Below are 2951 nucleotides of genomic sequence, written 5' to 3'. Positions count from 1 at the left end.
TTCATGTTTGTAGGGAACTTGTTTAAAGCCAGTAATCAATTACCCTTGATAAAGTTGGAAAATACTTGAGAGTGAACTTGTTGAAAGATATGAGTATTATTCATTCAACTTGTTAATAGAATTACAATGGGTACGCCTCCTTTAAATAGGCCAAGGGTTACATAAAATTGGCAAGATTTGCCATAATACTCATTCCCTAATTAATTTTTTTTCCTTGCTTACCTATTTTCCTTACTTACATATTTTCCTTTCTAACACTCCCCCTCAAGTTAAGTAATGGGATTACCGATACTTAACTTGACCAATACCTCATGGAAGCTTCTTGCATCGACAGCTTTCGTGAGTATATCCGCCAACTGATCTTCAGATCTCACAAAAGGAAGTTCTACCGTCTTGGCCTCTATATTGTCCTTGATGAAATGTCGATCCACCTCGACATGTTTTGTCCGATCATGCTGAACTGGATTTTCAGATATACTGATTGCCGCCTTATTATCACAGAACAACTTACATGACTTCTGTGAGTTTAAGTTCAACTCGGTCATCAATTTCCTCAGCCACAGAATCTCAGTCAATCCACTCTTAATCCCTCGAAATTCAGCTTCTGCACTTGACAAGGCAACCACTTTCTATTTTTTACTTCTCCACGTGACAAGATTTCCTCCCACAAAGGTAAAATATCCAGCAGTTGATTTTCTGTCATTTGGGTTCCCTGCCCAATCAGCATCCGTGAACCCATGAATCTCTAAATGTCCATGATTCTCGAATAGAATCCCATGGTTCACTGTCCCTTTCAGATATCGGACAATCCTCAGTGCTGCTTCCCAGTGAGCTACTTGAGGTGCATGCATAAACTGACTAACTACTCCAACTGCATAAGCTATGTCGGGTCTAGTGTGGGATATGTATATCAATTTCCCAACTAAACATTGATATCTCGTGCGGTGAGTGGCTTCAGCTCCTTCAACTATCCGCAGACCATGATTCTGAACCATAGGAGTATGTGCTGGCTTACAGTCCAGTAGTCCTGTCTCGGTTAACAAGTCAAGTACATATTTCCTCTGACTGATGAAGATCCCCTTCTTTGACCTTAGCACTTCTATACCCAAAAAGTACTTTAGTAATCTCAAGTCCTTCATTTCAAACTCTGCAAACAAATTCTTCCTTAGCTTGCTTATTTCCTCTTCATCATCTCCCGTGAGAATCATGTCATCTACATAGATGATGAGGCATGTGATCTTTCTTTCTCTTTTCTTCAAGAATAATGTATGATCAGAGTTGCTTTGTTCATACCCATACTTCTTCATTGCCTCAGAGAATCTCCCAAACCAAGCTCTAGGTGACTGCTTTAGTCCATACAGTGTTCGTTTTAGTTTGCAAATCTTTCCTCCTTCGAAATCTCCAACAAATCCAGGTGGTGGCTCCATATAAATGGGCTTCTTCAGTTCCCCATGTAAGAATGCGTTTGTCACGTCGAACTGATGTAGTGGCCATTCCCTGACTGCCGCTATTGAGAAGAGCACTCGAATAGTACTCATCTTTGCTACCGGTGAGAATGTTTCAGCATAATCAACTCCATAAGTCTGAGTGTATCCTTTGGCCACACGAATCGCCTTATACCTTTCAATCGACCCATCTGGCCTCCGTTTGATAGTGAAGACCCATCTGCATCCCACAGTTCGAACTCCATCAGGTTTAAGACATACTTCCCATGTATTGTTCTTCATCAGGGCCCGCATTTCTACTAGCATTGCTTCTCGCCAGTGAGCAATTTCCATAGCCTCCTCGGCCGTATATGGGATTTCTTCTTCTTCGTAAAGTGCTGCTTCAAACGCCCTAGCCATCTCTGTTAGATTTGCTTTAGCCAGATTCGCCATAGAATATCGGCTTCTACTAATCCTCTCAGGAATGTATCTCTTAGCCGGGACCCCACGAGTAGTTCTGTTGGGGAGTATATAGCGGCCGGTATCACCATCAATTGCTGCATTCTCATTCTCGTCTACACCAAAAGTGTCAGGGGTAATAACCGTATTATCTGAGCTAGTTTCAGGAATTACCTCAGATATCACTGGAAGAAGACTCGATTCAGGCGTGGGCGGTTGAGGAGGCTCTACAGCAGATGTGACTGACTCGGCAGTGACACTAGCTTGTTCTGTTGGTTCCACGATCGAGATACTTGGATGTGGCATCGGCGAACTGAGGGGTCCAATTTTATCACACTCCCCCTGAACAGCACTCTCCCCCTGACCCCTAGGTTGGGTGTGATAAAAGTATTCACTTTCTAGAAAATTACAATTCATGGTTGTTATAACCTTCCTAGACCCCGGGTGATAGCATCGATAACCCTTCTGATTTATCTCATACCCCAAAAAACACATTTTATTGCACATGCAGAAAATTTTCCTCTTTCGTGTTTCGGTACATGCACATAAACGGAACAACCAAAGATTTTGAGCGGAAGTGTGAGAGGTGGGGGAATATTAGTAAGGGATGCGAGAGTCTGCAAAGGAGTTTTCATACCCAAAATTTTTGTAGGCAAACGATTAATCAGGTAGACAGCAGTGGCAACAGCTTCGGGCCATAAAAATTTAGGAACATTTGAGTCAAAAAACAGGGCTCTCGTGACCTCTAGGATTATCCTATTCTTTCGTTCAGCTACACCATTTTGTTCAGGAGTGTAAGGACAAGTAGTTTGATGAACTAACCCATTTTCTTTAAAAAAATCGGTCATGTCTTTGTTAACAAATTCCCTACCATTATCGGATCTAAGAATTTTGATCGTGGTTTGGAATTGTGTCTGGATCATTGTAAAGAAACGGGTAAATTTTTCAAAAACGTCAGATTTATGCTTCAAAAAATATACCCAAGTCAATCTAGTGCAGTCATCCACAAAAATGAGAAAATATTTAAAACCATGATCACCAACAATAGGAGCTGGACCCCAAACATCG

The sequence above is a fragment of the Salvia splendens genome, chromosome 13 (genome assembly GCF_004379255.2).
Source record: "Salvia splendens isolate huo1 chromosome 13, SspV2, whole genome shotgun sequence".
In the NCBI taxonomy this organism is placed as follows: Eukaryota; Viridiplantae; Streptophyta; class Magnoliopsida; order Lamiales; family Lamiaceae; genus Salvia; species Salvia splendens.
The sequence above is the reverse complement of the archived record's forward strand: the minus strand, read 5'-3'. Positions refer to the sequence as shown.